At 38.2% G+C, this 12069-nt stretch overlaps 1 long non-coding RNA gene and 2 pseudogenes across 1 annotated transcript; 1 reads left to right on the plus strand and 2 right to left on the minus strand.

The window, feature by feature from the left end:
• Positions 1 to 3841, minus strand: part of LOC148737851 (uncharacterized) — a 161881-nt pseudogene extending 158040 nt beyond the window's left edge.
• Positions 503 to 1943, plus strand: LOC148737870 (uncharacterized; annotated as a pseudogene).
• Positions 3842 to 9597: 5756 nt separating the features above from the next.
• Positions 9598 to 10766, minus strand: LOC148737871 (uncharacterized). Its single transcript, XR_015996602.1, has 3 exons — positions 10711 to 10766; positions 9933 to 9989; positions 9598 to 9747 (listed from the first exon to the last, which is right to left on the minus strand). It is a non-coding gene; the product is annotated as an uncharacterized LOC148737871 (long non-coding RNA).
• Between the last annotated feature and the right edge of the window lie 1303 nt (positions 10767 to 12069).

Genomic DNA, 12069 nt, shown 5'->3' on the forward strand with positions numbered 1-12069 from the left:
TTTTAATAGCCGCTCCTTTTTTCTCTCAGTTGATTGGGCTAATTCACACCATCTCAAATTGTATACCGATGCATCCGGTGCCATAGGCTTTGGGGCAGTTTTTGGCGGGCATTGGTGCTATGGGGAATGGCCCGCGAGCTGGCGTCATCGCAACATAGCATTTCTTGAATTTTATCCCATTGTCCTAAGTCTCCACCTCTGGGGACATACTAATAAGAATCAGCGTGTTTTGTTTTTTACTGACAATGAAGCATTGGTCCATGTTATTAACAAACAGACTTGTCGTGATAAGGACTTAATGTTCTTTGTGCGTAAGCTGGTCTTAGTTTGTCTTAATTACAATATATGTTTTAAAGCTAAGCACGTCCCAGGCTTACAGAATAAGCTGGCTGATTCTCTTTCTCGGTTACAGTTGCAGATTTTCAAACAACTGGCACGAGCTTACATGCACAAAGCTCCCACGGTCATACCTCCTCATCTGCAGCCACTGAGTTGGCTTCAATAGCTTCCTTTTTACTTCGCTCCAGTCTTCAGCCCTCATCCATACCAACTTATCAGCGTGCTTGGAAGCTTTTCCATAATTTTTTTGTTTCTACCTTTCATCACCCTTTTCAAGCATTGCCTATTTCACCTTCCATTTTGGCCTTATTTATTGCTTATTTGTTTCGTTCACAGTATGCTCCATCCACTGTGATGACCTATGTGTCATGTTTGAGTTACTGCCATAAGCTAAAGCGCTTTTCAGATCCCTCTAAAGTTTTTTATGTTGCTCAGATGCTTAAAGGTTTTCACAAGGTTGGCTTTCGCCTTGACAGTCGTCTTCCCATTACACTGCCCATTTTAGCTAAATTAATTTTTGTGGCACCTTCTTTGGTTGGTTCTCCTTATCAAATTTGTCAATTTCAGGCCATGTGTTCACTAGCATTCTTTGCCTTTTTACGAATTGGTGAAATGACTTCAACTAGTGGGCGGAGTGATACTTCTCCCTTACAAATTTCGCATGTTAGTAAGCTGCTCAGCTCTTCAAGGGATTTGAATGCTTTCAAGATTACTTTTGGTAATTTTAAACATAGTTACAATGCTCCCCCTTTTTCCATTTTGGTGTCTCGTCAGCCACAATCCTGCCCTGTGGAGCTTTTGGCCTAGTATTTAGCAATGCGAGGGACCCGACCGGGTGCTCTCTTCATTACAGTGGATGGGGCTCCAGTTTCTCGGTCTCATTTTTCAAATCAGTTGTCATCTGCCGTACAGTTTTGTGGTTTGTCCCCCTCAGTCTACAAGGGAAATAGTTTTCGAATTGGCGCTGCTTCTCATGCTGCAGATAAGGGGTTATCCGATGCTCAAATTCGCCTCTTAGGGCGATGGAAATCTAATGCATTTCTTAAGTATATTAGAACACCTAATCTTTGCTCTTAAAGCTGTTATTTTCTCACCATCCAGCAGGTGCAATTGCCTCAGTTTACTATTTTCTTCCACCTGCAGTATTAGGTAGTAGGGGTGGTTCTTGCTTTTGGTGTAGCCCAAAATATTCTTTCTTCTTACTTGAGTAAGGAAGGTTCATGTAAATTGTCCATTAACACAGGACTATCCATTGTTGATATGGGGCATTAGCTAGCATGAGCAGCTCTTGCCTTGGGTTGGCATTGTGTCAAATGCATCGAAGAAGTTAAGTGAGGCGTTTAAGCCTTATTTCACATATTTTGTTTAGTATCCTACTGTTGATCTGGGGCATTAGCTAGCATGGGCAGCTCTTGCCTGGGGTCGGCATTGTCTCAAATACACCGAGGACGTTAAGTGAGGCGTTTGAGCCTTATTCCACATATAGTTTAGTATCCAACTGTTGATCTGGGGCATTAGCTAGCATGGGCGGCTCTTGCCTTAGGTCTAAGTCTCATTATACTTGTCTTTTCTTATCCTAATGTTGATCCAGGGAAGTAGCTCGCATGGGTGGCCCTTGCTTGGGGTGGGCACTTACTAGGTTACCTTCAGATAGTCTATTCAACGGCATAATGGTTGACTATTGTGATTCCGAGCATTAGCTTGCATGGGCGGCTCTTGCTTCTGTGCTGCGCTTGCCTGGGGTGGGGCGGCATGTGTGCGGTCACATGTTTTGGCGTTTTCAGTGCCCTCACCTTTACTGGGCCAAACTTTGTATCAAGGATTTGATTGAACAGTAATTTTAAATAAATGCGGCTATGGGATTTTGCCCATAGCCATTTACTCCAATTGTTGATTGGTTATAATTTTTCCCAGTAAACATAGCTCAGGCGAGGCAGCATATTTGGGTTGTTCATATAATTTATATGGGAGAAAAGACATAAAGGAAATATTTGCTTGCAAATAGAATTTTTATGCTTCTTCTCCCCGTTGTGTACTTTTTGTTTCTTTTGGGGGCCTGGGACTTGGGGTGGCATTTATTTGGATTATACCCAATACCCCTTAGGATACTTGTGCTTGCCAAGTGACCAGGCTCCCATGTGAGCGTCACTTAAACTAGACCAAAATCTTTCATTGGCCTTAATGCACATTTAATTGGAACTTAAACCTGGTTAAATAAACGTATCCTTTTAAGTCAAGTTTAAGTTCCTTAAACCCGACTTAAACTTTCATTTGGATTTTATGCTCGTTTAATATTGCTGAAATGTCGATTAAATTTGGCATTTCACCCAGTGTTGTCTGTTTCGACGAATTATTTCGCCTTTCTTTTTCGAAATTCTTCTGTTCTTACAGCCAGGCTTTCTTTCTTGGACTTTCGATTTCATCTTCACCCATTCACAGTATAGTCGGCCAAGGAGAGACGTAAATTAAATTTACCGCCATACCTAGTGGCTGTGTTAAGGATTTCATTGAAAGGCAACAAAAAATGTTATCATCATTTGCTTTAGATGTACATCACCAGACTTATAAATGTTTAAATCAATCTCATCACATTCATATCTACCAAAACAGCAACGAAGCCCTAAGTTCTCTTACCTCTTTCAATATCGCAAGAAACCAGAATTGTTTTTTCCGTTCTATCAGAATAAGGCCAGTATTCGCCAATGGTCGCTTTTCTCATTTCACTCGTAAGTATCTCTTCACATGTTTCCACTCGGAGTTCAGGAATGGAACCAATAGGGACTGGCGGCGGAAACTGTTTTCATCAAAGAACAATTCTAGTTGTGCATTTTCCCTCTGACAGTAAAACTAAACCTATGTACCTACTCAAGTAAATGTAAGTTTTAAAGTTATGGCGTCATCGGGGAAACTGTCCGTTCGTCTGTTAAAACTAATCTGCTTCGCCTGTTTTAGTGTGCAGGTGGAAAAGAATAGAAATCTCAAAAAGCGAGCATGGAAACTACAACGTTGCCTTCCGACCTTCGACGTCGGGTCGGAGAATGCTTTCTGGCTCCAATGTGGAAAGTACTTTGGCCTTGCAAGTATAAATTTAGAGCAAATTCCTATCATTCATTCTTGGTCTTACTTTCAACAATCTAAGAGCCATTATCGTTCAGATATGTTTCACTTTAATGCTGGCGCTTTTCCATGCTTAAAATTCACCTCTTTTCGTATTACTCTTGACATAATAGCTTTCAGAATTTGGCACAAATTAAAGTTCTTTGGTCGGGCCTCCTGAATCCGATTGTTTAGTTCACATAGATCCTCTGAAATGACGTAGTTGAAGCTGTGACATCGAAAATCATCATTATATGCCCGATTACATTCAGCTGCATTCGAAGATTTCATCGTTTTAAAAGTGTCTTCGAAGCATCATACCCAGAATGGCATGCTCATCCCTTTTGCATTCTTGAGCGAAAATTTCGCAAAAGTGGCACAGTGTAATTACAATACAAAAACGCATCGTCCTCACCACTACCTCTTTCTTTCCTGTTAGATAAATTTCGACTTAAAATAAAAGACCAATAATATACAATAATGCTTAGAACTAAGAAATTTTTTCGATCTCGTCAAAAGTGCGCGTGCAATAAGGAACAAAATAGGAAAAACAAAACCATTTAAAACAAGCTTTATTTGTTCGACTTAAATGCAGCTAAGATATATTTATGCCTGTATTTTGAATGCGGGAAACTCCAAAGCTCCTAGAAATGGCGCTGGCAATATAATATTGGTGAGAAGATTCAACTTTTGAGCAGAGCAAGAACAAATATCACCAGTAAAAATTGTAGCGATTGTACTGGACCGTTTTTGAAGTAGCTTTTTTCAAAATATCTGAGCGGGTGCTTTATTTAAATTTTGCATACCTTGTTTGCTGTCAAAGATGGATGAAAATGTCTCCTGTAGTGGAAACTGTTTGTAATATTTTTACCATGAGATAAAGCGGAAAGCAATTGTTTATGTAACATTTTGCCAGTCTGTTATTACCTTAGGGAAGATCTACTGTCTACTACAATAGCGTATTGCGGCAAGTAACAACATTAACCAAACGTTGATTGCGATTGAAAATTTTGATTTTGCTCAAGGTATACATCTAACAGCATACACAGTCAATAATAAAAGTGATCGTAACCGAGTTGAGTTTCTCGTTATTGACTTTTATTTTTTTACGTTATATATTTATACTGACTGTAGTCAGAATTCCTTTTAATTGCGGAGGTAAAGGTAAAGGCGTAACATACGACGGGATACAGAAGGTCGGGCATATCTAAATCAAAATTAAACTTTCATTCTTTCTAAGAGTCTTTCGATGAAACCAATGTACTTACTCCTGCTTTAGTCAATGCATGTGTTGAATTTGATTGATGGTTTTCCAAGATTCTCCCTTCTAGAGAAGACCATCTCACGTTCTGGTTTTGAGTAGGACGGTCAAAGGATGAATAAAACGCAAGAGCAGAACGCTTGCTCTGCTCATTGAAGTTCCATCTGTTGTTGTTTTTTTTTTCTGCTTCTTTCTCGTTGCCTTTTAAATCGCGGATTCCTAAGAGAACTAGGGAACTTTAAGCCCTCAGAGTGCCAATGTTGATGGAAATTAGTTTATACTCCTTATAAGAAATTTGGCGAATAGGTTAATGCTAAAACCGTCCTCAGCGGCGTCAGACTACATCTCTAGGGAAAGTTAAATGAGCAGTGTTGAATTTCAAACAGAAACGTAGATAACTCGCCGTTAAGCCCGGTTTCCATATAATCGTCCTTGTCGCAACAGTCGTCTCTGTCGCTTGAAATACTTGGAAGCGACAGGGACGATCACATGGAAACGCTCTTGCGATCAGCCGGGACGATCCTTGCGACAGAAACGATCGGTCGTCCGAGATAGACTCGAGTTCTATCCTTGCGACTGAGACGACTGGAAAAGACTCAGAAGCGATCGCATATTTTTAATGGAAACCGGTGAACACGACCCGTGCGACAGAAGCGACGCGACATATCCCATGATGCCCCGGATTAATTACAGCACGTAATTGAAAGTGGCTAAAAGCTCAAGCTTACTTGTAGTAATACTCGCGATCGTTGTCTTTCATCTCTTGAAGGAGTGTATGAAAAATTCCAAGACGTTCTCTCCTGGAATATGGTCCGAACCTAAAACCGATGCTTTCTTCGATGTTCTCTCTCGCTTCTTCTTCGCAAAACATTTCGGAGAAGCAAAAAACACGCCAAAAATCTTCTTCTTCGATCGACTACCGCCATTTTTATTTTGGTTTTGGCGGTAAAAAGTGACTAGTCCCAGTCTTTCCACTATTTGATCCAATAGATACGATTTAATGGAAACCAGTTATCGCAAGGATCGCTTCAGTCGCGTCTCCGCTTTTGCCGCCCCGGTAAGCGGCAGAGACGACTGTTGCGACAGGGACGATTATATGGAAACCGGGCTTTGGGGTTCCCTTTCTCGAAGCATTCACATTTTTGTTATTTCATGTTGTTGTTTTGAAGAGGAAAGTTACATAGAATGTATTCAGAGCACTGAAAAACAAACGTAGCGAAGTAGCGTAACATAAAACGAAACAAAATCTGCATCATTTTACCAGATTTCTCAATTCATCTTATCCGACAGCCCATCTGTAACAATTCCATTGTTTACGTTTGGCGAGAGGGGCGAAACACTCTGTTGCGCTCGCTCCGCTCCCCTGAAAAACGCCATAAAAGAACAGAATTTTTTAAACGGCCTTCAACTTTTACAAAAAATCACAAGTCCAGCTCTACTTGAGATTCAGGGCCGTCCCTGTACCCCTTCCCAGACAGAGTCAATAGCACTGCAGATAAAGCTTAAGCAAGACTCAATACTTTCCTGACAAAAGACTCAAGCGTAAGGTCTAAAAGGTGTTTTATTGAAGGCTATGGTTTATAGTAAAGATGACTCCTTTATTGACAATTTAATAGCTTGGTACAATGTTCTAATCTCGGTGCCATATCCCTCTAAAAGCCACTTTCATGTTCAGGTTATTCTTACTGTAAAAGCCTTGTTTGACGATCGCATTTGGACCATGCTATCAAGCAGTTTGAATATCACGTGCAACAATGAGCTAGATTTCTCAAAATGAGTTAAAAAATCTACAAATGAACTACAAAATTAAACACAAATCACTACCAAATATCTAACTTAGTGATATTCGTAGACCTTTTTTTATTCTTTTATTAATTTTTTTATTTTATTTTCAAGAGAAATATGAATAATATAGGAGTAATATGCTTGGACGTCACTCAAAGTCCTAATGCCTATCATGCTCGCAAACAAGTTAAAAAATCTAAGAAATGAGCTAGGTTATTGATAAACTACGAAATCTCTCATAAGCGATGTCAACCTGTGTAATTTTTTTTTTTTCATGCGATCACTTGTTCTATTCATTCGTCTATTTATCGAAAAGAGATACCAATGAAACTCAATGATTAGATTCGCAGCTTGAGTGCAAAATACTCGCTAATGAGTTTTGCAGAAAACTATTTATGTTGTTGTCCTACCAATTAACTCATAACTGACTTAAGTACCCAAACGTTTGTCCGAGTTATATAATGGATCCTCTCGATCAGTCGTGGAAAACGTCCTAACATTGCGAAAGTAGACTTCACTTTACTTTTAAATTACCATAATGCTTGAAAACGAGTCAAAAAGATTATAGAAATGAGCTACTTATATCACTTAATGCCTGAACACTAGTTGGTAATGTGCTATTCCGTAAATTGTTCTCCTTTTTTTGTGCCATTTTTATTCTTATTTACTTTCATTTAGAGATACTGATAAAGCAAACAAAACAAAACAAAAAAAAGAAAAACAAACCAAACGAAACAGAACAAACAAAGCAAAGCAAAGCAAAACAAGGCAAAACAAAACAAAACAAAACAAAAGAAATGAAAACGAAACAAAAACATAAAAGGAAACAAAAAATGCAACATTTTACTCTCATTACTACTAAGTATCTGCCATGTGAACGGTACGGCTGTCTAAGTTGTATAGCCACATTCTAAAAACTCTTTTTTAGTCTCAAAACGCGCATTAGGTGCAAAAATACTTCTAAATTTGTTTTGAGTTAACAATGAGCCACAGAGCTTCGTTATACTAATAAATCTCTTGACATATTTGCCTCAGGATCATACTAATTTTTTTCTCTAAGATTAGTTGATTTTTTTCTTAAACTAGAGATACCTATGACACTTAACCGTCGATACGCAATCTAAGTGCTAAACATTTGCTTTTGTTAATATGATATATGTCATTTTATCAAAGTACGGTTTAAAAAAAAAATCTGAGGTAGGACCTACTCTAGAAAAAAGTTATTCAGGAAATTGAAATATTGAATCCCCCCTAGACTAGAGGAAAGCCCCGAAGAAGACTAAAAAAGTTATAATTAAAATCAGCTAATATTCATATTTAAGACCACTGAGGCATTTTCCTACTCACTTTAAGTTAATCTTGTGTACTATTAATGATAGGAAAATAACTTCATTAAAAAAAGAATCAGCATGCGGGCGTGATTTTCGGTGTTTAGCCGCTTTCCAGGTGAAGCCGTTAGGCAGCTTAAACTTCTTTCTCAAATCTATGATATCTTAGTATATGCCGGAAATAATAGACCTACAATATCAGCTAGCTAGACATATATCGCAATTGAGCACAAAAAGAATATGGAATCAGACCAAATGAACTCTGAAACACAAACAGAACTGTCACTACACGCCATTTCAGAGATAGCGCCCAATATCTTTGATACTAACTATACCATGCTACGAGTTATATAGCTAAGGAATCAATTAGGGAAATTAAAAAAAAACTGTCAGATTGTGTTGACTAAGATATTTCCACAGACACTGTACTTGATCGTTACTAGAATTACTTTTTTCTATTTCTTGAACTATTTGTTTCTTTTCTCCAGCCCTGACGGTCTCTTTGCTGATGAAAAGAGGAAAAGTACACAGATAAATGATTTCAAAACGTATCTAATTAGTTGATTACTTGACCTGCCTATCAAATAGTCGCTTTGGGCTGTCTGTTCCAGCCAGGCAGCTACAAAATGGGATAAGCGATTGCCATGCCAACCATTTAAGCGTACAGTCAGGCTGACATTCCGGCAAAAAAATCAATCAGAAAGTCGAGCTGATAGACACAGCAGCAGTTAGGCAGACAGCCTGCCTAACAATCAAGCAGTTAAATAGTTTGATAATCTGTCAGCCATGGTCAGCCAAGCAGTCATTATCTCAATGTAATCTGAATGCTTACTCGTCAGCTGGCCGATTGATCTGTCAGCCATACTGTTATATATAAACTCGTTACGTTGGCTAACTTAAATTATCAAATTTAACTTGTTGCACTAGTCAATAAGCAGGGTAAATAATTCGAGGAGGGCAAGTAGATGTGAGTTAACAAAGGATATGCAGCAAAGGGCACTCATAGAGCCCGCTAGCCACAGAGGACTCGTTTTTATCTCACTTTTTTCAAGTCATACATTGCCAAAATGAGAACGCAGATCGACGCGTATGTAAAACCGTAACCAGGACATTATAATCATTACTAGTTACAGTGCTATGTTCCTCGCCAGAACCCGCTTCAGTTATATCAATTGCAGTCAGAATCTCGATTTTGAGCCTTGTTAGATCGACCATAAGCTTTAAATAATACATGGAAATTTACTCTGTTTAACAGGGAAAGAAAGTCAGTGGGACTCATACATGTATTAGGAGGTTTAAGTAATCAGGAGGCAACCGTCCATGCATATACACGGCAATGCATCGGGACAAAAAATAAGATATTTTCACCCTTCATTTTAAATGATACATATAAGACTAATGTCGCACAAAATAACTTTGATAAGATAGCGATCAAAACGCAAATTCTCAAACACCTCTTCCTCCCCTGGATAAATTACGAAAAGACATGGAAATACAAAATATTGTAATATGAATATATTAGTTCTAACACAATGCTCGCTTGACTGTGTTGAAGTGTTTATCAAAATTATTATTAATATATTCTCTAATTAGTGTACATTTGAGCAAGTACCTGTAAAGTTAAAGATGATATAAAAAGTGAGTCACTCAAGTAATTCAAGTGTGACATATATCAAGTTTCAGTATTTCAAGACAGATTTTGGCCCATTACTAAGACGAAGTATAATAATACCTAGTGTTTTCATTTTTCTCTCAATTCAGTCACTTCTGATGTGAATCACCACGTTTCGATTTTCTTGAAGCGATAAGTTGGAGTGATTATGTGTCACTTTATGAACGCTGACTCTATGTTGGCGGATTTACTAGGAATTTTACCTTCCTTTGCGATCTCTAAGTCAGGCTCAAGCTCCTTCTCTTCCTCTTCAACTCTTTGAACATCTGAAGGAGATGATGTATTTGACAAACACTATATTAGTGTTGAGTTGTTCAATCTTCTTTCTACTTAAGCATGTTATAAAACCATTAATTTTCCAGTGAATGTCAAGATGACAGATATGCTTCAATAATTCAACCCCTTGCCCTAACCTCACAAGTGAACAATCAAATAGTACCCCCTTCTTTACCTTTGTCACTAGGTAATGAAACTTCTTCACTCTCCTCTTTCTCCTCAGCCTCGAAAGCTGTGTAATAACAAAGTTATTTGTTAGAATGAAGTATAAGTATCTTAAAGGCGACGCATAGAAAGTAATTGAGTTACCATCATTCTGACTGTGTAGGTTAACACCATTGCCGCCAAATGTATAAAATGGTCTTCATAGTAAACTTGACCCATGGCCCTTCCATTAAGCCAATTAATTGCTCCAAATAGCTCTTAAGTCCAAATAAATATAGAAATTATAATAAAGAAAACTTGCACTGTATGCAGAAAAAAACTGAACTCTTAAAATGATGTCTATTTGGATACTTGCGATCGACGAAGTTGCCGTGATGTTGGGAGAATCACTAAGTAATTGAGAGAGTTGAAACGTTCAGAGTTAAAATTTGTGACCCTTTAAAAGCCTTGCTGAAGGACCACCAGTTTAACCGATCACCATTGTCTCTGTTTCCTCAAGTAGAGAAGTAGTGCAGATACAAGGCCTACCCGTATATGCCCTTCAACCCTATCCAAGCGGAGAGCCTAAAATGACTGAGGCCAAGTTAGTTTACGCTTTCCGTTTTCTCTGTAAGATGATGTGTGTACTCAAAGATACATTAGTCCTCATTCATTTAATCTTGTTCGTTATAAAGGGATTCAAAAGATATTTTTTTAAGTTTCTATTAAGTCGAATATATATTTTTTTATTAACTCATCTAGAGCCTTGTTATCTTGATCGACCAGTCAAAGACAAACCCCACCTTTACCTTTGCAACTTGGCTCTGGTATCCCTTCGCTCTCCGCTTGCTCCTCAGATTTACCTGTTGTGTGATAACAAACGGTTGTTGATTAGAACTAAGTAAAGTCGCTCTAAGCGACGAATAGAATGCAAGTGACCGTCATGACCACTGAGTAGGACAACACAATTATAGTAAAATTAAAAAGGTGGGTTATATAAAAGAACCCGGCTAATGGCCTGCAACTAAGCCAGGTACATGCCCTCGTTGGCTTTTAACTTCATACAAAGAAAAACGAAAACAAACAAAAAACAAGAACTTGCACTGTATTTGGTATTAAAGAAGGGTGCTATATAATGATATAATGCACCGTTCCGAAAGAACTCATCGCTTTTACCTTCATCAGTTGGATCTTCAGTCTCAGGATTTTTTTCTTCTTCTTGACCTACAGAAATACATCATAGACAAAAGGTACCCATAGAATGATGTTACTATTTTTTTTGTTTGTTGGTTTCATTTTGGGTAGATCATCATTATTCAAAACAATGACAACATCAAAATTTAAAGGATTAAGGAGAAAAATGACCCATTAGATGCACCCCAAATAGCGGTATGTATAAACCTCCATGAATAAGAAATAAATATATCTTATTAGACATTTTGTTGTGTAGTATCACTGAGTATTTTTACGAGTTGTACTGTATTTCGACGAGCCCGTAGTGCGAGTCAAAAGAGAAATAACGAATAAAAATACTTAATGATACTGCACAACAAAACGTCTAATAAGTTACTTATTATCCAACAGACCAAATTCTTATTTCAATGCGGGGGAATTTCGCGGATATTCATTTACAGGGAGTGCGTGACAGAATTATACGAGGCGGAACGGAATTGGGTTGTTGTCGTGTTGCTGTTTCTACTTTCTTCTATAAATGAAGAAATTTCCTGGTCGTCTAGCTGTTTTTCCTCGTTCGATTAATCTTATAAACTTGGATTTATATTGGCAAGCCATGCTGACTCTTCGTCGTCAGAAATATGACTCAAATTGTCCGCCATTTTTTTTTCCAAACTTCAATCCAAATCTTCGCTTGCGCGATGCAGGAAAACCTGTCTAGCCGGTTCTCTAGGGTACAAATATCGCGTGATACTTGTAATCGTCGGTGGCGTTATTTGCACTCTACGGAGTGTAGTTGGATAATAAAACCTATTTTTATAAGGCCGATTTGGTGAAAGCCTAAAGAGAAATAGGCGTACGTTTTGGTTTGTTTTGACACTCGCGGGAGTAAATATGACGGTCAGCCGCGCCGCACTCGTCCCGGAATTTTTTGGTGATATTATAAGTAAACATTTTCACAAGTGAGTACACTATTCAATTCAAAATATGAATAA

This window comes from Stylophora pistillata, chromosome 2 (genome assembly GCF_964205215.1).
Source record: "Stylophora pistillata chromosome 2, jaStyPist1.2, whole genome shotgun sequence".
Lineage (NCBI taxonomy): Eukaryota > Metazoa > Cnidaria > Anthozoa > Scleractinia > Pocilloporidae > Stylophora > Stylophora pistillata.